We start from the raw sequence: 25,495 nt of genomic DNA, 5'->3' as shown, positions 1-25,495 counted from the left end.
AGTTACAGAAGAATTAGATACGACATTAAAAACGTACGTCTGGACAAATGATAATTTGTTAGAATGCGGTCAAAAGCGAAGCATGCAGAGGTGCAGTCTAATAAAACTTAACTTTCAAATCAATTTTCTTTTTTTTCTTTTTTGAGACGGAGTCTCGCTCTGTCACCCAGGCTGGAGTGCAGTGGCGCCATCTTGGCTCACTGCAAGCTCCGCCCCCCGGGTTTACGTCATTTTCCTGCCTCAGCCTCGCGAGTAGCTGGGACTACAGGCGCCCGCCACCACGCCTGGCTTATTTTTTGTATTTTTAGTAGAGATGGGGTTTCACCGTGGTCTTCATCTCCTGCCCTCGTGATCTGCCCGCCTCGGCCTCCCAAAGTGCTGGGATTACAGGCGTGAGCCACCGCGCCCGGCCGAAAATCAATTTTCAACAGATGTGAGTGCTCTCAAAATTCTCAATGTATGAGATATCTTTACAAGAATCATTACTTATTACAAATCCTGGCATAGTTCTGTTTCTTTTAAATGCAGCAGGGCGAAAATATGTTATCTTATCAGCTGCCTCCGGAACTCCGGGCGGTATTGTTTTGTTTATGCAACATTCACTAGGACAGGGAGACCCTGAGGGAATGGGTGTTGGCAGGAATGAAAGTAAAGAAGGAACAGTTCTGCTTCTGCGAGCCAGGTGGAGAAGAGAGGGTTGGAAGTGAACACTACCAGAGAAGTAGTGTTGGAAGTGAGGTGGGTGTCAGAGATGCCAGAAAGGTTAAAGCCTGGAGTGCTACATGGCATAAATCTGTCCCTCCTTGGGACCCCCAAATCTCCAGTAGAAGTTTTGTTACACTTAATAGGCCTGATTTTTGTAGCTTTTGGGAGATAGGATAGAAGAGGGACCTTTGTTCTATATTTGGGATGACCCCAGGATGAAAATATAAAAATAGGCATGAGACATATGGCAGGGGTAAAAAATTCAACCTGAGGAAGAAAACCGTATCAGAAGAGATTATGAGAATTTAAGGCACACCTCCTCCTCCTCCATTCCCAGGAATTTGAATATAATTAGGGAAGATGTTGAATTTCCACAATCCATGCATTTGAATGTTTGAATTAATCTTATTTAGATTTTAAGTAGTGAGGAGACCAGGTGACATCATCATTACACAATAAAGTGTGATTCCGTCCATGATTGTGTTTGAAACTTCAGAAGAGGTCTTTTGCCCATGTTTTTAGTGGATTTTCTTTTTCATATTAACGTGTAGAAGTTCTTTATATATATGAATACTAATTCTTGGTCATATTTTTCTACTATATGGCTCTTTATTGCTTTTATAGTATCTTTTGATGAGCAAAAGTTGGAAGTTTTAATGAAGTTGTGTTTATTAATATTTTTCTTTATAGTTGGAACTTTCAGGGTCTTAAGAAATCTTTCCCAGTTCTGAAATCATGAAGATAAACTGTCTTCAACAACTAAGTCTTAGTGTTGAATCCATTTAAAGTTAATGTCTATGTATGATACAAAGTGTGGATGCAATTTTATTTTGTTTTACCTTTTTGCCATGGAAGTGATAATAATGAATATCTTTGTCATTAAGCTGCTTTATCTTAAAGTAAATGTTCTCAATGTTTTGCCATTAAGTGTGGCATTTATTTTAATGCTATTTTTATACATGTTCTTTTCAGGTTAGGAAATTTCTCTCTTGCCATTTTCTTGTTTGTTTCCTTGCTTGGATTTTTTATGGGTGATGCTGAATTTCATCAGCCCCCTTTTTTTGTATCCATTGGGGTAATAACATAATTTTCCTTTTTTATTCTTTTAGAGTAGTAACTGATTTTAATACTTTATTATTATTAATTCAATCCTATGTTTCTGAAATAATTCCAGCTGGGTCTTGACATATATACACTTTTAAACAATGCTGTGCTCAATTTGTTGAATTTATGCTCATAAGTAAGTTTGATAAATACTGTTTTCCTTGTTTTTCCTTGGTATCACAGCTTGAGCGCGCCATCTCAAGCTTGAGAACTACATTCAAAATGTGTTGAGGAGACTATTACTTTTCTATTCTCTGAAAACTTGTGTAGGATTGGAATTATCTGCTACAAAGCCATTTGGACCTAGTGTTCTCCTTTGGAGAAGATTTTTAACTGCTGATTTAATTTCTTTAATGGCTCTAAGACTACTAAACTTTTACCTGCTCTTTGAGTAAATTTTGGAATTTGTATTTTTAAAGGATATATCTATTTTTGACGACATTTTCAAGATATTTGACATTACTGTTGCCCCTAAAAACTTGTCGCCTTTTTAAAATCTCTGTAGCATGTACTGTAATGTCTCTTTTTTATTACAAGTATTTTTTATTTTGTGTCTTCTATTTGTCTTTCAATTGATCTAGCCAGAAGTCTTTCTGTATTATTATTCTGTCCAAAGGCTTAATTTTTGGCATTGTTGATTCTCTCTATTGTATGTTTTCACTTCTCATTGTTATGATTTTATTTTTAATATTTCTTTCCTCTTATTTTCTTTGCTTTTGGTTTTCTACTCTTTTTCTAAATTTCTGGGTTGCACACTAAACTTATTAATGTTGAATGTTTCTACTTCTCTAATGTAGGTATTTCATGATATATATAATACTCTATGCATCAATATATCTATGGCAAGTATTTTTTGTTGTGTTGTGTTGTGTGTGTGTTTCTTTCATTTTTGGTGTCTTTATTTATTTATTTATTTATTTATTTTGAGACCGAGTCTCACTCTGTTGCCCAGGCTGGAGTGCAGTGGCCTGATCTCGGCTCACTGCAAGCTCCACCTCCCGGGTTCACGCCATTCTTCTGCTTCAGCCTCGTGAGTAGCTAGGACTACAGGCGCCCGCCACCACGCCCAGCTAATTTTTTGTAGTTTTAGTAGAGACCGGGTTTCCCTGTGTTAGCCAGGATGGTCTCGATCTCCTGACCTTGTGATCCACCCGTCTCGGCCTCCCAAAGTGCTGGGATTACAGGCGTGAGCCACCGCGCCCGGCCGTCTTTTTTTTCCTTTTACTTTTTTCTCCTCAACTTGTTTAGAAGCTATGTGTTCCGCGTCTATTCTTCTAGAAGTATCAAAACATTTACCTTCATCCTGAAAATTACAAGAACCTTAAAATGCTTTAACTTTGATCTTACTTCCTTTCTAATTTACATACGGTGGTACCTGATATTTTAATTCTGCTGATCTTTAAAGACAGAAATTAAATGCTACTATTTTATTCAATCAATATTGTTGAGATTTAATAAAAAATTTAACGATATCTCTGCTTATGATCCCTTCTCATACTCAGACCTCCTCCCTGGTATTATCTTTATTCTGCCTAAAATACATCCTCAGACTTTCCATTATTAAGGATTTGGGATGACAAAATGATTTTTCGTTTGTTTCTTTCTCAAGGATTTGGGATGACAAAATGATTTTTAGTTTGTTTCTTTCTCAGTTTTTGTTACAGAGATTCAGTTTTACTTCATTTACTCAAAAGAAGGAAGTAGTTAAAAAGACAGGCTGTGGGACTGAGGGAGGGAGAAAAGTTAATTCATCTTAAAAGGTAGAGAGTTTCTGTTTGCGATGATGAAAAAGTTGTGGAAATTGATAGGAGTAATGGTTGTACAATGTTGTGAATGCACTTAATGTCACTGAATTGTATACTTGAAAATGATTAGAATGGTAAGTTTTATGTTACTGTGTTTACACACAGACTCGCACACACACACGCATGCACGCACAGGTTCTGTGGGTGCATGTATAAATGTACCCGTATTCAAATCGCCCATCTCCTGCTAACAGTGATTTCCAGGCAAGTAAATTAACCCTGCTCTGCCTTTCTTCTCGTATCTGTCGAACGGAACTGTACATGAGGTAGACTGCCTACCTCAGGGTTTTTATGAGGACTCAATGAGGTGGTATATGTAAAATGATTAAAACAAGGCCAGTTTATATTCACTATTCAGTAAGCATTAGCTATTATTATTGTTCCTTGTTCCTTATATGCAGAGATCACTAGGCAGTGATAAGAAAGACAACACAGGCCTAGGGAGGCCATGGAATTCACTCCAAGCTTAAACCCAAGCTGAAAAACGTCTATGCTGCTTCCCCTGAAATCATGGCTGCATACCCAATGATCTCACACAATTCAGGCTTGTTCCCACTCACCTTTTCTGGGATGTGAACCTGTGACTTTAATTTCATCATTTAAAAACCAAGTTTCAGTTTAATAATTTAGTGTTTAAGATGGTTTATGAAACAAAAGTCATCATCCTGTGAGGGTAACTGTCGTACCATTTCATGTTAGTGTTAGAATACTTGAGTACTTGTCAGAGAACAAATCTTGGCTACCTTTCAATTCTTGTAATAGTCTGAAGGTGCTTGTGAGTAGGATGATTTTTGGCTGTTTTACGTATTTGTTTGTAGTTCTGAACAAAGATATCTGTTTAACCTGGATGTGAAGGCCTGGTCTATTTTCATTCTTTAAAATTGTTTTTTTTCCTTTCTTGTTTTGATGTCTTGAAAAAAATAAAATTAAAGATATCATTGTAGTTTATGAAGAAAAATAATAGGAAGTAACACAATATAAACATGTTTAATTTCTTAATCTGCAGATTTTATTGGGCATACAGTATATATTTTTGAATACAGTTAGCAAATTGCTAAAGATTTAATCAATATGAAAGAATTAATGTTATCTCCATTCTTGTAAGAGACATATTCAACTGCAGTCATTAAGATTGCTAACCTTATTTATCAGGCAGTCCAAGTATCTTTTAAAAGTACGTAGAATGTTTAGAATACTTATACATGCATAGACTGGAAAGAGTTTATATTGAAATTTACCCAATTGTTTGGTTTGGAAAAAAATGTAAACCTCTGTAATCACATTTGTAATATGAAAATTATTAGTGAAGACAGAAAGTATCTAACTGACTGAGAACTCATCAACAGAGAAAAAGCTTCTTTCAGGCACCCATGGGATATCAGAGCTCTGCAGCCCCTTGACGCTGAGGGTCCCTCACAGGCACAGCCACTTCAAAGGCTCCCTTCTTCCCAGCTGGCTCTCCACTTCCTGTGAATTCCGCTAGGAATATTTCACCAAGCTGGAAGATAAAAATACCTTTCAGGGTCAAAATCTCACAATCTTTAATAATAAGATGTTTTAATTGGCTTTTCTGCTTTTGTTTTTTAAACAGGGCAGCATAGCCTAATAACTCAGAGCTAGCGTATCTTTTGGTGGTCAAATGTAAGAAATCCACGAATTCCAACTTTTTAATATTATAAATAGAGCAAGATCTGGTGGCCGTTGATTTTCGAACCAATTAAAGTTACGCCACAAAAAACAGTGATGACTACTGTACACTACTGGTTTTATGTAATATTTTAAGTGCAAATTAAATTAAATCTCTCTAGGAGATATTTCATATTCGTTGTTTATTCGTAGTTTTTGTTTGTTTTGAGGCACATGGGACCTGGAAGAATAACTCACTGTAGAAATCAGCATCTTCAAAGATGAAGGATTGAATTTTAAATCCCCAAACTGATGAATCATAGGGCTGCAAGGGATCATGTTTTGTATTTTTATTGTTATTTTGCCTTTTAGAAGGATGTATGTTATGTAGTCAAATAAGGTTATAGTCCGTATTGAAAGTTTCTCCAAAGAAATAAATGTAATATACAGTTCACTTTTTCCAATAGTAGACAGAGCTATTTGCCCTACGGAAATAGAGAAATCTAAGTTAACAGTTTACTTTTGCCTCGCTTTTAAATGTAATGTCTTCTGTCTTTTATTGTTCAGAAGTTTGCTGTCAGTCTATTGTTGATCCTTTGTAAATAATCTGTCTTTTTTTTTTTCTGGTTTCTTTAAATACCTTCTCTGTGACTGTAACTCTACAGTTTCAATATTATCTATCTATCTATCTATCTATCTATCTATCTATCTATCTATCTATCTATCTATCTATCTATCTATCTATACAGTTTCAATATTATTTGTCTGTCTCTCTCTCTCTCTCATCTACCTGTCTACCTATGTATCTATTTATCTATCATCCATCTATTATCTACCCAACCATCTATTAATCTTGAGAAGATCTTTTGCTTTTCGACTCATGAATGACAGTCTGAATACATTATCAATTAGTAACATTCACAGCCATTATATTTTAGAGTAATATTTCTACATTCCCTCTGTTATCACTCTCCAGAACTCCAAAGAGCTGTATATTTGAACATCTGATTTTGTTTTCTTTGATGCTTAAATTGTCTTTTATTTTCCTAATTCCTTATCTCTCTTTGATACATTTTAGGTATTTTCCTTATCTTTCAATTTGTCGATTGTGCCTTACATTTTGTTTTATCTCCTATGTCATCTGCCTATTAAGATTTAATTTCTATGATTATATTTTTTACTGTTACAAGTTTGAATTGTTCTTTCTCAAAGCTAGCCAGTCTTTTTCCATTATGTCTTGTTCTTTTTAGAAGTTGATTTCTCTTTCAATAATTTTAAACATGCTCATTTCCAAAGGGTTTATCAGAGTCTTTTATAATATGAAGTTTGTGGGATTCTAATCCTTTTGGCTGTCCCTGCTAATCATTGCTCATATGGAATATTTAAAAGTAACTTTAAACATATTTTTGGCATTGCAATTTTAGGGTACTTGTAGGTATGTAGTGAGCTTAGGTGGAATTCGTGGCCCTCCAGTGCAGATTTGCTTTTGCTTCTACCAGATACCCTACAAGCTATCAATGCTCGGAATAGTTTTGCTATGGTTGCTAATACCTTGGCTTGGGAGTTCCTAGACAAACTAGTAGAAGAATTCTGAACCCCAAACCCACACTAGGTGCTGGTCAGTTGTTTTTGATTTTCAGGGGAGATTCTCTTTTTTTTTTTTTCCTACCTAAGCCCATGGCAGAGACATAGCTTCCTTGTTATTTTGTATGTGAGTATATTTTTGCTTTAGTCTACTTGTCATCGATAGTGAAATATTTTGAGGTTCCAGATTTCGGTAGGGGTTTTAGTTCTAACTTCCTCCTCCTGTTTGGGCCCAAGGCCTCATTTCTTGTCACTTATGGTATTTAAACCCAGGCTGTAAGTTTATGGAAGCTGACCACATCTATCATCCACGGTAAGGACAGCTGCCAGTATATTCGCATACTACTTTAGTTTTTCAACTCTCTTTTGTTTCTGACTCCTGAGTACTTTCTGTTCTTGGACTTTCAACTGTGGATTTAGGTGGATTTTACCCAGCATTTCTGGGTGTTTGCATCTGGATCATTTTTAGTTTATCATTTTCCACCATCTTGTTAGAATATGTCATACAGCTAGTAAATGCTGCTCCCCTGAAAAGCCAGTTGATGCTTTAAAATGACCTCTTCCTAAGCAAAATGCCATTTTTCTCCTTGGCTTCTCTTTGAAGTGAGTATAGTTGTAGTTATAATGTGTTGAATTATTACCATATATTTATGCTTCAATTATATTATTTAATGCTCACATAAAAACCTGACAGGTTGGGTATATATGCATTTTATAAGTGAGGATATTGAGACTCAGAGAGGTTAAATGACTTGACCAAGGTCACATAGTAGAAGAATATCACAGGCACGATGTCAGTGGAGGTCTACTCAATGCAAAAACTTTGCTTATAAGCCTTTACAGGTTCAGTATCGCTTATCCCAAATGCTTGGGACCAGAAGTGTTTCAGATTTCAGGTTTTTTGGGGGTATTTTAGAATATACACATATACATAATGAGAAATCTTGGCGATGGGACCCAAGTCTAAACACAAAATTTATTTGTGTTTCATATACATCTTATATACATAGCCTGAAGGTAATTTTACACAAGATTTGCAATAATTTTGTGTATGAAACAAAATTTTGACTGCAACCCATCATATGAGGTCAGGTATGAAATTTTCCGCTCGTGATGCTGTGTTTACCGAAAATAGTTTTGGGATTTTGGAACATTTTGGATTTCAGATTTTCAGACTAGGGATGTTCAACTTGTGTCTCTGTGGTCCACAGAGATAATTAGTTTCAAGAGATACTATTTGATATGAATTATCTGGTATGCTCCTTATAAAAAGTTTTATTGCCATTAATATTTGGCTTTAGAATATGCTATTTATATGTATATATTCACATGCACACATGGAATTTTTTAATTTAAATAATGATCCCTTCCCATTAATGTTTGACTTTAGAATGCATTTTATGATTTAACAAATTTTCTCCCTGTTTCCCAGCCAGACATTAAAATTAATCAGAGCCTATTTATCACTAATGAAAATTCACAGAGTGCCTTATAAATATATTCTTTCATTTAGCTATGTGACAAGGCAATGCTAGCAGTGATTGAATGGCAAAATTGTCTATAGGATAATGCCTACAGTTTTCACCTTGTCCCATGAAACCTTTGTGAACTATTCCTGTCTTGTTACTACTCACCCTCCCAAACATTGTCCTATGCTTTTGAAGTAAGAGTTGAAGTAGGAAGTGACCCACGGAATGCTCCTTCTCATTCTAATTTAGTAACTGGATGGGTTGGGGCAGTTGCTAAGACAGAGAATGTTGGAGGTGAGGATCCGGTTTGGGGATTGGAGGAGAAAACAAATAAGCATTGAGTCTAATAAGTTTTAGCTCTGGTAGGACATCCCAGTGAAGATGTCTAGGAGGCAGTTTGGTTCTGGAAAAAAGGGGAGAGAACTTTGGCCTCCATCTTCCCAATTACAGTGAATTTTCTGGGCAGCAGGGGCTGAATTTATATTTTACAATGCCCCAACACAGTGCCTTGCTCAACAGGTGCTCTCTGTCTAGCATCTGAGTCCGTGAAGTTATTTAGCTACATTATCTCCATGCATTTCCAGAACACCCTGTTTACCTAAGCCTTAGCCCTTTCCACACTACATGCCTCAGATACTATCACACTGTTTTGAAACCTTCTGCTTAATTTGTGTTCTCCCCACTGGACTATAAGCTTTTGGAGAGCAGGGACAGCTCTCTTGTTTATTATCACAAATGGTACCTGGTGCTAAATACATACTCGTGGACTAAATGAGTAGGTGCTGACTAATTATAGTTCTAATTCAATACGAAAGCACAGCAGGTAAGGAAGGAAGCCAGGGAATTGTTATGTGGGAATGAATAGTAAAAAATGAGGGCATTCTCTTTGGGCTAGGTCAGAAGAAAAGTGCCATGAAAGATAAGCCTCATGAAATGTACTTGTTTGGAATTATTGCTTAGTTTTTAACTCGGAAATAAACTGGAGTAAGCTCACTTATTTCTGCTCTTATTATACTTTGGTGTTCTGTACATTCCAGTTCCTTATTCATTTTTCACAAGTTAGAAGGGTTATTTGGAATTATACAAAGAGGTCTTCCATTGCTATGAAAGGAATGTGTGTTGGTAACTTCCACTAACATTTATCAAAGTTTATATGTCCTTAACTCAATGTAAACAAAATGCCTCAAATTTCTGTCTCTTACAACCTTTGTTTATCATTAATAATTTTCCTATTTAAATGACACAAAAATGTACATGCTTTAAAACTATATTAGTTGTTTAAAAATGTCAAGAAAGGTAAAGTTTATGTAGTCTGCCACCTGCTTAATGCCTATAAAATCATTCCTGCTGGAGATACTGAATTGTTTTCCATTATATTAACATTGCATGAATAAAAATCCAAGCCTTTTAAATCACAAGTTTCATAAGGTGTTGATTGGCCTGGAGCAGGATAAATTCAGACAAATATTTATGGTGCCAAGAGTTGTGTGTATAAATATTCTTCCTCGAAAATGTTTCCAGTGTACTGTTAAACTGCCAAGGTGATATAATTTAACAGGTAAAGCAGTGAATAGAGAGCCAGGGGTCACTGAGTTTGAATTCTTTCTTCATTCCTACTTCAATATTTGATCCTGAACCATTTGGACCTTACCAAAGTCAAATTTCTACTTTGTGAAATGAGGACAAATTAATCGTTCAGTTGCTGGGGCATGAGGATAGGGTCCGTGGTTAAAGAGACTTTAAAAATATACAATTACTATTAGAATGTAGATAGTCACAGCATTGCTTTAATAGTTCATTCAGGCTGGTATAACAAGGGCATTAAACCAAATCATGACTTAATCACCTCCCAGAGGCTCCAGTTCTTAAGACCATCACCTTGGCAGTGAGGATTTCAACATATGAGTTTTGAGAAGACATAAACATCAGACCATAGCAATTGTCAGGTATGAGGGAATTGGTTTGCATTTATTAATAATCTTCACAAAGCATCATCAAATTAATTTGCAGTGACACTTGTTACTATTTACTGACTGCTTGCTGTTACTCAGACACTGCCCTAAGTGCTCGATGTACCCCATTTGCTCCTTGTAACAAGGAGTTAATAATACCTTTGAGGCGGGTATTATTCCAATATCAGTGAGAGTAATATTAAAGGAGGTGAATGAACTCAACATCACCCAGCTTGAAGATGGCAGAATCACGTTCAAACCCACATGATTCTAAAGCCAGAAGTCTGCGTTTTTGTACTCCATGCTATGATGTCTCCATGCTTTGCAAATGAGGTATCTGAGGCTTAGAAAGGTCAAGCAGTTTGGTGAAGCTCACAAGCTAACATACTGGACTGAGATGAAAGCCCTGATGTGTCTGACAAGGGAGCTCTAGCTATTTGTAGTATTGCTTCTCTAATATTATTAATGTGCTTGATATCTTTTGCACCACTTTTCTCTCTTGGATTACCAAGATAATTAGAGTCAGTGTTCTGCTGAATGCCTTGACCTCCCTAATCTCAGAAGCCCAATCTTGCTAATGAATTCTACTTTGGGGGATATGAAGGTGGATTATGCATCAAAGGTGGAATCAGCTGCATTTAAACCTTTCGGAATTCAGTTCCTTATTGTTTAAATGAGGGGTTAGGATAGTTATAGTTTAGCGTCTTTGAGTGCAATGAACAAATGTGGTCCATCTACTGAGGCCCTGGTGCCTAACTTTGTAGATATACCAAAAATATTCATCAGCTTTATTGAAGTTGCATTAAATCCCTTGATTTTAAGACTAGGTAAAACAAAATTTCCACTCTATTTCACTGCTTTTTAAAATGGCAAATATGTTATTTTCTTTACCAGATGAAAGGAATTAAATATAGTGGCCAAACGATGTACTTAAATTGTTTATTACATCTTTGTTCGTTAGACAGAACATGTGAGATGGTGGCAGGATCAAACTACTTAGGTAGATCCATTTAGAATAATTCATTTGCTTAATTGAGATGAAGCTGCCAAACCAGTCGTGCTGTCTTGCTAAGACTGTTGAGCAGAACGTACACTGTAGAGAAGAACATTCACAGAGAGTGTAAAATGGTTAAACAGTAAAGCCCCAGGTAGTTGCAGCCGTGGGATATATTGATTAGGGACATGAAAGTAGTGTCAGAGAGTCCAAGGATTTCAACATAAATGGGCGTATTTTTCATTTTGACTTCACACTGCTCTCTTAAGATAGTCGTAGAGCATGATTGCTTCTAACTTAATAGCATTTACACTAACACGATTTCACGTGGGTAGAGGAAGAATGGAAAGTTTCTTCAGCATTAAGTTACATGTTTCTAGGAATGTCCAATGCCAGCAGCAGCAATAGTTACATCTGAGTTCCAGCCACTTGTTGCCACAATACAGGACCCTCCCAGTTGGTCCCGTGGTGTCGTTAGTAGGTTGAATAGTGCTGTCTAAATATGTGCATGCTCTGATCTTTGAAACCTGTGAATGTGCTACCATGCAGGGCAAAAGGGACTTAGCAGATGTCATTGTTCCAGACCTTGAGATGGGGGAGATTATCTTAAGTTATCTTTGTGTGTCCAGTGCAATCATATGAATCTTTAAAAGCAAAAAATCTTTTCTGGTTTTTCTGGTGGCCAGAGAGATGTGATGAGAGGACTCTACCCATTGTCGCTGGCTTTGAAAATAGATTAAAGAGGCCACAAACCAAGAAATGCAGGTGGCCCCTAGCAGATGGAAAAGGGAAGAAAACAGGATTTTATCCTCCCTAGAGTCTGCAGAAAGAAGTGCAGTTCCTTTGATTTTAGCCTGATGAAACTTGTGTTGTACTAATGATCTATAAAACTATAAAATCATAATAAACTTCTGTTTAAGTGGTTATATTTGTGGTAATTTGTTAGTGAAGCAATAGAAAACTAATACAGTGTCATTGTACATATTTCCTGAATCACAGCAATGAGATTCAATAAGAACTACCTTTCGAAGGGTGTGTTAGGTATGGTGTTAAGCTATATGTGTGTGTGTGTATATAATTATCATGCAACAACCACCCCCTAAGAATCTATATTATTGTCTCCATTTCATAGATGCAAGAACTTACATAAGTTCTTTTTTTAAAGAACTTAAAGTAACTTACATAAATCACCTAAGTAACTTACATAAATCACATATCTAGTAAGTGATGCAATAGTTATTTGAAACCAGGTCAATCTGGAGTCAAAACCCATAGTGGGTCTACACTACCCTTCATATACAAAATGTTAGGATTATTTTTCTTTATCAGAAGGTATTTAAAAGCAATCACGTTCATGTAAAATAGACTTTGTTACGTCAGATCTTTAGTTACCTTAGATGTCAAGTCATTTTCTCTAGAAGAGTGCCTGCTGTATTATAGGCATTCAACATGTGGTAATAGAATGAATGATCAGTGCTGTGTAATAGACATGTGTGATATAGGTATATGTTATTATGTTTATTGTATTCTGTGTACATATTATATTACACCATACCTGTATATGTATAGGTATCAGCTTTTTTTTTTTTTCTTTGTCAAAACGGCAGGGAGATGTTACTTTTGCCACTGAAAAATCAGAGATTCGAATAGGTTTCTTCTACATCTATAACATTTGAAGTTATAATTACATATTATTTTTAAGAAGTTATTTAGGCCAGGGGTGGTGGCTCATGCCTGTGATCGCAGCACTTTGGGAGGCCGAGGCAGGCAGATCACTTGAGGTCAGGAGTTCGAGACCAGCTTGGCCAACACAGCGCAACCCTGTCTCTACTAAAAATGCAAAAAAAAAAAAAAAAAAAAAAAAAAAAAAAAATTAGCCAGGCGTGGTGGTGCACGCCTGTATCCCAGCTATTCAGGTGACTGAGGTACCAGAAACGCTCGAACCCGGGAGGCGGAGGTTGCACTGGGCTGAGATCGCAACAATGCCCTCCAGCCTGCGTGACAGAGCAAGGCTCTGTCTCAGAAAAAAGAAAAAAGAAAACAAAATGTGATTTGGAGGTCATGTGTGGTTTATTTTCATAATTAGCATCAGTAATGAGAGTATATTTAATAAGGTAAAGAGACTAAAGTGGAGGGAATCTTTATGAATTTAGATGTTAATGTTATTTTTCATTAGAATATTTTTAAAAGATTACAAACAATGCAAGGGAAGTTAAATGGCCTTTGCTTTTTCAGGCCAAGGATTTCATTTTCTTTTTAAAATTGCCGGTAAAATTAGAAAGGTAACAGCGTCTAATTCAACGATATTCATTTTATTTGAAAGTGTACACTAACAGCACAAACTTACCAATAGTGCAACCTGACTTACTGGTTAACTTTCATTGTATGTTAGTCCACCTTTAAATGATTACTACATGCCTTAAGGAAGAATCTTAATGCTACAGAAACTTCACTTTTATAAGGACATCAATTACAACTAAATTGGTAAAGAGGATTGTTAATTAAGAAGCAATTCTTCATATAACCTTTCTTAAAATAACCTTTCATTGTACATTTCCTTCCAACTATTTTGTAACAATTTCGGTGAAGACTCCTAAAGGAAAATAGGGATTCATTTTATTAATTAGAAAAGTAATTCCTATCATTTTACTAAAATGACAAATGTTAATATTTGACAACAAAATAATCATGAGAAATTGGGAATGCTATTTTGCATTTAGTAGAAATGTATTGAGTAGCTAGGAGCAGGATACTTAACCAGGCACTAAAGTAATTTTTAAAATACTTAGTTTTGTATCCTCTAACCTACGTCTCCTTATTTCTTCCCCCTCTCCCTTCCATCCCTGTTTTATTCTTTCTCTTATGTTTGAATTTTTGTTTTAGAGTCTACATATAAGTGAGATCATGAAATATTTGTCATCTGTCTGCATAATGTCCTTCAGCCTCATACATGTGGCAAATGGCAAGATCTTGTTCTTTTTTAGGGCTGAATAATATTCCATTTTATGTCTACCACAGTTTCTTTATCCATTCATTTGTTGACAGATACAGAGGTCATTTACATATCTTGGCTGTGTAGCTAATGCTGCAATGAACATGAGTATGCAGATATGTTTATGTGCTAGTGACTTTATTGCCTTTGGGTATATACCCAGAAGATGGATTGCTGGGTCATATGGTAGTTCTATTTCTAATTTCTTTAGAAATCTCCATACTGTTTTCCTTCATGGCTGTAGCAACCTAAATTCTCATCAATGGTAGACAGGAGTTCCCTTTTCTTTACATCCTTGCTGACATTTGATGTCTTTTGTCTTTTTGTCATCAGCCATCCTAACGGGAGGTGAGATGGTATCTCATAGTGGTTTTGATTTGTGTTTCCCTTTTATTAATGCGAAGCATATTTTCTCATACCTGTTGGCCACTTTTATGTATTCTTTGTAGAAATATCTAGTCAGGTCTTTTTCCCGTTTTTTAACTGGGTTATTTGTTTTTTCACGATTGAGTTATCTGTAGTCTAGAGATCTAATGTTGTAACACAAAGACCATGGGCAGTAAATTTGTACTGTATGTGAGATTCATGCTAAAGTAGTAGATTATAGCTGCTATTGCCACCAACACACACATACACACAATATGTAACTGTGTGAGGTTATAGATATGTTAATTTGTTTCACTATAGTAACCTTTTCAGTATCTCTGTATCCCATAACATAATGTTGTAGGCTTTAAATATAAACAATGAAACAAAAACTATGACCATTCTGCATTGAAAGCATAAACTTTAACAAGTATTTGTACATCCACATTCATAGCCACATTCTTAATAATAGCCAAGAAAGAACTCATGTGTTTATCAATGTTTAAAAGGATAAACAAAATGTGGTGTGTGTGTATATGTAATTTTTATACACACACGCACACACACACACAAAATGGAATGCTATTCAGCCTTAAAAAGGAAGGGAATTCGGCGGGTGCGGTGGCTCAAGCCTGTAATCCCAGCACTTTGGGAGGCCGAGACGGGCGGATCACGAGGTCAGGAGATCCAGACCATCCTGGCTAACACGGTGAAACCCTGTCTCTACTAAAAAATACAAAAAACTAGCCAGGCGAGGTGGCAGGCGCCTGTAGTCCCAGCTACTCCGGAGGCTGAGGCAGGAGAATGGCGTGAACCCGGGAGGCGGAGCTTGCAGTGAGCTGAGATCCGGCCACTGCACTCCAGCCTGGGCAACAGAGCGAGACTCCGTCCCCCACCCCCCCCCCCAAAAAGGAAGGGGAATTCTGACATGTACTAAAACATGAATGAACTTTGAAGACATTATGCTAGCTGTCATAAATGAGTCATACATGGACAAATATTGTATGAGCCAACTTATATGAAGTAACTAGTCAAATTCATAGAGATAGAAAAGAGACTGGTAGTTGTCAGTAGCTGGGAGGAGGGAGAATGAAAAGTTAGTGTTTAGTGGTTACAGAGTTTCAGTTTGGGAAGATGAAAACCTTCTGGAGATGAATGGTTGAACGATGTTGCTGAACAATGTGAATATGCTAATACCACAAAACTCTACACTTTCAAAGAGTTCAGATGGGATTTTGTATTATGTATACTTTACCAGAATAAAATACTTTTCAGTTATTCACAAAATCTTAGTTGTGAGATTAACATGCTGATTTATTGAAAGTCTGTAACACTGTTATTAATATACATAAATTATATTTGTATATTTTAATAATATAGAATTACACATAACTTTTAAAATTATATATTCTATAATGTATTGGTGCCTAAATAATAAGCAATGTGAAATTCTTCACATTGAAGACCAAAGATATGAAACGTGTGTTTTATATGACAACAGTCTGGATTGTGGCATATATCAAATATCTTGATTCGCCAATTCAAACATTTTGTAATGACTAAATAGTTACAGCCATGGAAGTAGGGGTGGATTTTGTCATAAGAGTAAAAAATAGGGAACATTTCAGAGGGTAATATTCATGGTAATTTGGAGAATTCAAATCAGAAGTCAATCATGGAACCCAATCAGATCCATGGAGTACCAGTACCCAGAGGGCAATCATCAAAATTGAAATGAGACTTGGGGCACAGGGAGAGAGATTTGAACCACGTGAGTTCAGGAAGCACTTCCTCATACCAGTGGCCAAGAAGGAGTGGTTTAGAAGGAGACAAGAAGAGCAGAATTGAAGCCCATGAAAAAGCAAATGTCTTGGCAACTAGTAGTTAATTACATTTGCTTTCGCCTCTTCCCCTCCTGAGTTCTGTGCATTTTCAGGGAATCCCCTTCCATGTGAGAGAGGAATTCTCATCACCTGCTTTGGGATGTTGCTTCCTAATTATCCTTTGCCATCTTTCTCCCTAGTCTGTCTTTACACCCTTCTCTTGATTATGATGAAGTCAAATTTATCCACAAAAATGCTTCCCTAAGCCTTCCTGCTAATTTTTATTTTAAAGTTATCTAGTTGATTCCTTTTTCAATCTTACAGATTTTTTAATTCCCTGAAAATAACCACATGCATTAAACTCAAAATGTCTTATAGTTTGTGTAACTCTTGGTTTGCATAAACCCTAAAATGAAGTAATGTGTACATTAATTATATGCTTTGCCATTTACTTGTGGTTTCTGTGAAAGCAAATGTCACTATTTTTAGTTCCTGGTCTTAAAATTACTCCTTCTCAAATGCTGTTAAACCTTAATGAATATCCAAATTCATATAAATTATTTAAGCTATAATTTCCTATACTAAACAGTCATTAGATTAACATACATCCTTAGAGCTCTTCCCAGCTGTACCAAATTAGCTTTTTTTGAATACTTTTAGATTTGAAGCAATGCAGAAAGTATTGCTCTTCTAAGTTGTATACTAAGGTTACAAACAGCAATTTGACTTAAAAATGCCATTTAGAATGTTTCCTCCAGTTAGTATTCATGCAGTAAAACCTCATGTTTTCCCCTAAGAATTATTGAATTTTAAAACATATCCTGATCTTTTCATTTACATACAAGTGAGGAAACTAAGATATAGAAAGTTTGGATGAAGTGCTCGGCATTTCAAAAGAAGTCTGTATATTGAACTGTTCTTTCCCTCCTTTCTTTCTTTTTCTTTTATTTTCTACTAAGAAAGCAAGTATGACAGAACCATCTTAGTTTGGATAATAATTCTCACTTAGAAAAAATATAAACTAATTGAAATGATGCAAATCAAAACAGAACACATTCATTTAAATCTTTATTTTTAAAAACTAACACATATTTAAGAACGTATAAATTCCAGTGTGTATCTACCAAGGTATTCCTGATTTTATTTTTCACTACACTCTTTTCCTGAGTGTTTTCATCCCTAGAAGACATACCCACATGGAGGAAGCATCTTCATGTTATTCCAACAAATGCATTTTCTTTTTCTTAAATTTCCCCTTTCTAGCCTCTAGATATAGGCTGTCTTTCTGTTTCTATCTCATATCTTTTAGAGATTCTTTTCACATACTTCGCTGTGCTAGTTATTAGTATTTCCTCTCTGACAATTCTTTATTTCTCTTCCTTTGAAAGGGAACCCTGCTGCTGTCATTACTTTTTCTTCAGATTTCCTTCAGATCTCTCCTTTTGCCAGCTACCCAATTCCCAGTTTACAGGGAACCCGCTGATGGCAATATTTCTTTCCTTTTTTTTTTTTTTTGATTCAGAATACTCAGAATGCTGTTTGAAGAATAATGATGATAGGTATATTGTATTTACAAATTACTGTCCATCTGGTGATTTCAATTTAATTTATGTGCATGAATTCATTAGTAGTCTCAATTTTCACACGATGTATTGGAACAACTTGTGTTGTTTTTTCTCAGTGAGGAAACAAAGGACAAAAGGGAGACAAGATTAGGGACTAACATTGTCTATTAGCGTGATGTGGGCACAGTGTCCAATAGAATAGGGTTTGTCTTAGTCCATTTTGTGTTGCTGTAAAGGAATACCTGAGGCTGTGTAATTAATAAAGAGAAGAGATTTACTTGGCTCATGGTTCTGCAGGCTATACAAGAAGCATGGCACCCACATCTGCTTTGCGGGAGGGCCTTAGGTAGCTTCCATTCATGGGGGAGTGGAAGTAGGCATTACATGGTGAGACAGAAGCAAGAGAAGGAGAGAATGGTGTTAGACTCGTTTTAAGAGTCAGCTCTTGTCGGAACTTCGAGTGAGAACTCACTCAATCCTTTAAAAATGGCATCAAGTCACATATGAGGGATCCGTCCACACACCTCCTGCTAGGTCTCACCTTCAACACCGTGCATCAAATTTCAACATGAGATTTGGAGGGGAGAAATGCACCAACTATAACAGGGACTTTTTTGGGACAATATAATAAACATATATTTCAAAAATTTGATAGATTTTGGTAATTTTAAGGAAATGATATTAAGTGAAGACAGATTACCAGGATTTTAATTTTATTCCAAGAAATTCTACTTTCAATTTTCCTTCCCCTACTAGCATTTCTAGGTGCAGACAAGGCATTTGTGGCATAGAAGATTATGCTCTTCTTCTTGCCATGTCTTAAGGTGGGTTTAATTTCATCTTTTTGGTTTATTATGTTGCCCTTCACATTTGCATCTCAGTCTTTTATCCCAAGTTGTGGCCTGATTATAATTATGATGGATACCAAAGAAATTTTAGGAGCTATCTTATGTTTCCTAAAAGCAGAACTTGGCATGGTGATTTTTGTGCAAATGGTCTATTGGAAGAGTACATGCAGGAGAAGGGAAGAGAGGGAAGCAAGGCAGGACAGGGAAGAAGCTGCCGAACAAAGCAAGATTTCAGCGGAAAACTCACTCCAGCTTCCCAGAGAGAGCCCACAACTCCTGAATTGCACCCACTTTGCAGTAGGGGTTTGACCCGTTGTACCTCCTTGTCAGCCATTTATTGTGGACTGCCTTGGAGGCAGAGTGTAATCTCTAAGGTAAGGCAGTTCTCTGAAGTAGGAGCAGCTCTGGGCCCTCAGTAACCTCACAGCCACTGGAGAACAGGTAATTTTGACTGGAAAAGAAGATTGGAATGTGTGTATGGTTGAACTTTGGCAGTGTAGCAGACCACCTAGAGGCTTGAAACTGCAGTGGCTGAGTTCATTTCAGATTTCTTTAGGTTGTTCCTGTGGTGGGGCAGCTGGACCATGCTGCAGGCCTCAGGAGGTTTCAGCTGATCTAAGCTGGGCTTGCCCCCATGTCTGGGGCCTTAGCTGGGATGGCTGGGGCAGTGGGCGTGGCTGGGGCCTCTCTTCACATAGTTCCTTATCTTCTATCATAGGGATCTGAAACTGTGACCCATGGGCCAAATCCAGTGTTTTTGCTTGTTTTTGTAAATAAAGCTTGATTGGAGTACATTCTTTTATATCTTGCCTGTATCTGCTTTATCAGTAAAATGAAAGAGTTAGGCTGAGACTGTGCAGACACCAAAGCTAATATATTTACCATCTGACTCTTTACAGAAAAGGTTTGCTGATACCTGATTCATAAAGGTAGCTCAAGCTTGCTTGTGTGGTGGGAGGGTTCTCAGTGCAAGAGTGCAAGCTGCAAGGCTTCTTGAGGTCCAGGCTTGGGGCGTGCACAAGGTTACTTCTGTCACATTCTGTTGGTCAAAGGAAGTCACGAGGCCAATTCAGTGCCCCAGGAATGGAGAAATAGACTCCACCTGTTGATGGGAAGAACTTTTTTAAAAAAAAAAAAAAGTGTGGCCATTGTTTGCTGTCTACCATGATGAGGCCCCAACAACATCCCCTACAGAATTCAGCCTTGTCCCTGTCCACTGCAGATGAAGACAGGGGATATACGTCAAATATCATACAACTTGTTAGGGGAAGAACTCAAACTAGAATCTCGGTCTCCTGATCAATATTCTGCTGCTATCTGAACTCTGTCATGGTGACTTTACTATATCATTACCTGCAAGAAGCATCTCTTTTTGGCTATTGAATTGTTACTCCTCAGAATTTTAACAGAATTCTACAACACACCAAAGAAAAATGGAATCAAACTCATGCGGAAACCTGCTTCCCCACATCCTGGGTTCGATGTACAGTTACTCTTTGTCTCCTATTGTTTTCAAAGTCAGCTGCCTTCCCTGATACTCTTTATGAAATGTATCTCCATAGTTTTCAACTTGAATTTATTGGCAAATTCTATTCACCTTCATTTTTTTTTTTTTTAACAAGTATCTGTTAAATAGTTAGAATAAACCTAGCCCTACACTAGGTCATGGGAAATAAAAAGACATCAAAATGCAGTCTGAGACCTCAAAGAGCTTTATAATGAAAAGTAGTGGTTTCCAACCTGTGTATATTACAGACCCCTAAGGATGACAGAAATGAGAGTTGCACTTTCTGTAGACTGACTCAGGCTTCACAAATTACCTATATAATTACTTTTCAAAAAGATGTGTAGATACTTCTATGACTAATAAAATACAAGTGTATGAATGTATACTTGTTTGTCATGATGTTTGCCACTCAATATTGTTAAGAGTGGAAAACTCTTAATATTTTCAAGCATGAACCCTGAATGTCTCCACATACTGCAAGGCATATCCCACTACTGGTGAACCCATTTCTGTAGCTAGTAATACAGGCAACTAGTAGATAAAGGGATCATAGTCTGACTTCCCTCTAAATGCGTGCTACTTGGAGAGAAAAGGACTGACTATTATTTGCTACAGTGTTTGCTGCTTGCTCAAAAATAATGCTGGAGACCAGGTACGGTGGCTCAGGCTTATAATGCCAGGACTTTGGGAGGCCAAAGTGGGCAAATCACTTCAGCCCAGAAGTTCAGGACTAGCCTGGGCAACATGGTAAAACCCCATGTCTACAAAAAACACGCACAAATTAGCCAGGCATGGTGGCCTGCACATAGTCCCAGCTACTCAGGAAGCTAAGGTGGGAGGATTGCTTGAGCCTGAGAGGTTGAGGCTATAGTAAGCCATGATCATGCCACTGTCCTCCAACCTGGGCAACAGAGCAAGGCTTTCTCAAAAAAATAAAAAATATTAAAAAAAAAATGCTGAAATGTTGTGCCATATGATCCAGCAATCCCACCACTGGGTCTTTATCCAAAGGAAAATAAATCAGCATATCAAAGAAATATCTACAGTCTCATGTTTATTGCAGCACTGTACATAGTAGCAAAGATATAGAATTGGCTGGGCACAGTGGCTCACGCCTGTAATCCCAGCACTTTAGAAGGCTGAGGCGGGTGGATCATGAAGTCAGGAGTTTGAGACAAGCCTGGCCAACATGGTGAAACCGCATCTCTACCAAAAATACAAAAATTAGCCAGGTGTGGTGGTGCACGCCTGTAATCCCATCTGCTCGGGAGGCTGAGGCAGGAGAATGGCTTGAACCTGGGAGGCGGAGGTTGCAGTGAGCTGAGATCGTGCCACTGCATTCCAGCGTGGGTGACAGAACAAACAAACATAATAAAAAAAAGATACAGAATCAAAGAAAAAAAAAGATATGGTTGATTCCATTAACAACAATGTATTTTATATTTGAAAGTAGCTAGAAGAGACGACTTGAATTGTTCCCAACATATAGGAATAAATACTTGAGGTGATGGATACCTCAAATACCATGACTTGTCCATTACATATTCTGTCATGTAAGAAAATGTCACACAAACCACATAAATGTCTCAAATATAATGTATGAATTAATAATCAAATTTAGAAAAAAAATAATGCTGAGCCCTAGGCCCTGCGTTTCTCATCTGTGAGCAAACTCAGTGGATGTGAAAGACCTATCTGGGCCCATAATACTGCTCTGGTAGTACTGGGTGCAAGGGCTATGAGCCTCAGTATCCTGATGTGCTTGCTGCTTATTTCGTTATGCCAGAGTCTTTGTTTTTGGTCTAGGAGTCTCCTTCTTCTGCCAGCATTCATGAAACAGTAACAGGCTAACTTATTAGCTTGCAAGTGGTTAAAATCTCAGAGCCTTCAGTTCATGACAGACCTGGAAAGCTTCAAAATTTAATTTTTTTAGCATTAAAATGATCTCTAGTACTCCATGGGCTGGAAATCATTGGTCTGAGGTCTTAGATAAATAAAACACTATTAATTAAAAGATTTATATGAGCTAAAAAGAAAAAAGGAAGGCCATTGGAGAAGAGAGTGACCAAGAGCAAAGGTATGGTGTAGAGGAAGAGATCAAAAGTGTGGAGTAAGAGAAATGTGCCTACTTCATTGGCTAAAGGAGAAGGGATTGAGTGAGAGAATTCTGAAAAGGTTGGCTGGGACCACACTTTGGAGCACACTGAGTGTCAGGCAACAGGGAACTCTTAAAGGTATTCTAGCAAGAAAATGACATAATTAGTTTTTATCTGGGAAAATTAAATTTTAGTAGGGAGAGACTGGACATGAGAGAGCAGTAAGGAAGGTTTTAAAAATGCTTTGGGCACAAGTTCTAAACTATTAGTATAAAAGGAATAAGAGGTGGACTGATGAAGATATTCCATGAAGAAAGATAAAATGATTGGCTGGGTGCAGTGGCTCATGCCCGTAATACTAGCACTTTAGGAGGCCGAGGGAGGAGGATCACTTGAAGTCAGAAGTTCAAGACTAGCCTGGCCAACATGGCAAAATCTCTTATGTACTAAAAATACAAAAATCAGCCAGGTGTGGTGGTGCATGCCTGCACCAACTACTCAGGAGGCTGAGGCAGGAGAATTGTTTGAACCTGGGAGGTGGAGGTTGCAGTGAGCTGAGATTGCACTATTGTACTCCAGCCTGGGTAACAGAGTAGACTCTATCTCAAAAAAAGAGAGATAAGATGGTGTTCTAATGGATTGCCTTTTAAGGGATTGAGCAAGAAAGTCAGATAGGATTATGGTTTTAAAGTGGGAGACAGTGAAAGCACTGAAAAACAAAAAACAAACAAAAAACATATAAACCTAGAGAGAGAGAACTCCAGGGAATTTCAGGTGTGGGTGAAGATAATGGGTTCACTTTTATTCCATTTTGATGGAGGTTGGCAATACAACCAACCTTCCTTCTTTCCTTTCTCCCTCCCTTACTCCATCCTTCTCTTTCTTCTTTCTTTCTTTCCATCCATCTGTTATTAAATATTTAGCTTTTTGCCAGTCATATGCTAAGACTTGGGAATAGAAATAAAAATGTTACAATCTAAGAGTATAAAAAGGTGGATTTAAAACTTCAGTATAAGGTGACGAGTTAAATAATAGAGATAATACATGCTATGAGTATAGAAAAGGAACAGCAAGCTCTGTCCAGGGGAATTGAGGAGACCATCCAAGTGGAAGTGATATTGGAGTTGGGAATGAAATGCTGGGTAGGAGCTTATCAGTGTGAAAAGGGATAAGAAGAGGACACTCCAAAGCTTGGGAATAGTGAACATGTGCATGGTACAACCAGGTGGAAAACATATCCAAGAAGTCGGTGATGAAGGATTAGAAAAATAACTTGGCATGTCATTCTATGATATTATACTAGCTCCAACTTGGGCACAATGGTAACAGCTTATCTTTCTATGTGTTTACTATGTGCCACGCCTCTTATTTAAAAATGTTTTACAGGCATTACTTTTTCTAATATTCAAAATGGTGATATAAGTATACAGGTGAAGAAACGGAGACTAAGAACTTGACAGATCCTGGAGTTTATGAATGGTGGGGGTGGATTTGAACCCCGTCAGAGCTAGGATACTATTCTCTTTATCCTTCCTCTGTGTGGAGCTGTGCTCGATGGCCCTGAACCATCCAAACCTGGTTCCAGAATGCTCTTCATCATCATGTTATACATTATCACATTCCTTTTTTATCCTGCTCATCCTATTCCTACCTACATCATCACCTTCTTAAATTGAATAAAACTTCTCTGCATCTTCTGAAACATGCAGAACTGAAGGGAACGTACATGGATTTTTCTGGAGAGATCATCAGATTCTCAAAGGGATATGTAACAACAACAACTACTACCATTACAAAGATTAAAAATCACTATACAAAATGGTCAACTTTAATCGTTGGATGGGTATTTCTGTGGGTTTTTTTTTTTTTTTTTTGACAGAAAATCAGGAAAACAAAATAAGAGGCAGTTTTCTCAAAACACGATCAATTATTACTCAACATAAAACCCCAAGGTATATTTCAATTTGTGGTAAATGATTCAGGGTAGCAGAACTTTTCAAGTTATCTCTACTTTAGTTTCTGTCTTTCGTGAAATCTAGAGTGATGAGGCTTCACAGTCCCTTATGGCCAATGACATTTACTATCCTGAACAGGCAGCGGACAATCAGTAAGCGATTCCCCCCCCAGCACCCCCGCTGCTATTTCATTCTTTTTTTTTTTTCCAATATTTCCACATTATTTTTGAAGCTGAATTAGAAATGCAATGCTGACTTTTTTTCCTAAGTATTTTAGATAGTCTCACCAAAAAGTGGAGAGAGGTTTAGATGCTAAAAACATTAGCTAGCAAGTTTTTTCTTGCACTCTTCACATTAAGCCTGTGATAAAAGGCCCACTTGAGGGCTGTGCTCAGTGCCTAAAGTGAATGCTTTAAATTTAATGATACAATCAAAATCATTTTTCCCTAGTAACTACTACCGTGTTCATTTGAATGGATTGCAGAACATTATGCTTTGTGTATAAATATAAGTTAGATGGTTTAGTTCATGTATAACAAGTATCCAGCTAATAATTTACTTTGCCCATTATTTATCTCTGTCAGGATGAATGTCTGCCTCTTTTCTGTCCCTGGTTCATAGCCATTATTATAATAATGTTGGTTCTGCATTTTAAGAATTCCATATGGAGTTGCTGAAAATTGCTTAGAAGTACTTCATACTAGAAGGTTAAATCTTAAAAAATTTTGGTTTTGCATCTAGCAAGCTAAATTGCTCCTAACAACATTATATTAATTAATGTCAGGTCAAGCTATTTATTTTTCTTTGTATTCAACTCCAAATACTCCAGCAAATTGTTTCAGCTGTGCCAGCAACAAACTGATTTGAACAGTAGAGGCTGAATGGACTCAAATCACTTGCTATTGTGAAAATAGCTATTCATTACAAATTTGACAGTATTTTATCAGTTTTCAGAATCACTTTTAACAATAATTCAACTGTTTCTTAAAAGCTGGCTTGAAATTGCATAAATAGCATCTTTTCCTATTTTGTCTAAATACATGCATAAATGTCATAAGATGGAATTGGTCAATATGTAGGGACAGATCTATCCCTGGATGATTT

General features: G+C 37.0%; 1 long non-coding RNA gene across 1 annotated transcript in view; it reads left to right on the top strand.

Annotated features, from left to right (window-relative positions):
* Positions 1–658: 658 nt before the first annotated feature.
* LOC112611062 overlaps positions 659–25,495 on the top strand; it is an 86,078-nt gene continuing 61,241 nt past the window's right edge. Inside the window, exons 1-2 of the long non-coding RNA XR_003116535.1 lie at positions 659–738; positions 18,742–18,809. This is a non-coding gene — a long non-coding RNA (uncharacterized LOC112611062). The remainder of the gene's footprint in view (positions 739–18,741; positions 18,810–25,495) is intronic.

This window comes from Theropithecus gelada, chromosome 17 (assembly GCF_003255815.1).
Source record: "Theropithecus gelada isolate Dixy chromosome 17, Tgel_1.0, whole genome shotgun sequence".
Lineage (NCBI taxonomy): Eukaryota > Metazoa > Chordata > Mammalia > Primates > Cercopithecidae > Theropithecus > Theropithecus gelada.
This window is presented reverse-complemented; position numbering and strand designations above follow the sequence as displayed.